Consider the following 521-nt stretch of genomic DNA (forward strand, 5'->3'; position numbering starts at 1 on the left):
CTCGAATAACGCACGAAGGAATTCTACGAAAAGCACAGAAAAATGGATGTGAGGCTATATCTCCGCAACGGTTTGGCGTATTGAGACCAAACTTGGTGTGTGTTATAACAAGCATGACCTGAGACTACCTGCAGTATTTCGGCGCAGTGCCCCCTAGTGGTCAGGAGATATAAAAAACGCATATTTTTGCTTATAACTTCTGAATGGTTTGGCTAAAAATCACAAAACAGGTCTCTTTAGATTCGGTGCATCATGCCGAGTCGAACCATACCAAATTTTTCCATGTCAGCCATTTTGGGCGTCGGCCATTTTGAATTTAGTCAAAAAATGCAATATTTTAAGAACGCTTAGCTAGATTCCTTGCATCATGCTGAGAACATCCATACCAATTTTGCCATTATTGGCTGAACTTGCTGTCCGCCATTTTGATTCATGTTGAAAACCTACTTTTTCGAACTCCTCCTAAACCGTCAGTCCAATTTTCACCAAATTTGACTCGGATCATCTTCAGACCAAGCTGG

General features: G+C 41.5%; 1 protein-coding gene across 2 annotated transcripts in view; it reads left to right on the plus strand.

The window, feature by feature from the left end:
• LOC107727928 (uncharacterized) overlaps positions 1-521 on the plus strand; it is an 11,095-nt gene that overhangs the window by 6,256 nt on the left and 4,318 nt on the right. The window lies entirely within an intron of this gene.

The sequence above is a fragment of the Sinocyclocheilus rhinocerous genome, unplaced genomic scaffold (genome assembly GCF_001515625.1).
Source record: "Sinocyclocheilus rhinocerous isolate Xijiao unplaced genomic scaffold, SAMN03320098_v1.1 scaffold877, whole genome shotgun sequence".
Classification (NCBI taxonomy): Eukaryota; Metazoa; Chordata; class Actinopteri; order Cypriniformes; family Cyprinidae; genus Sinocyclocheilus; species Sinocyclocheilus rhinocerous.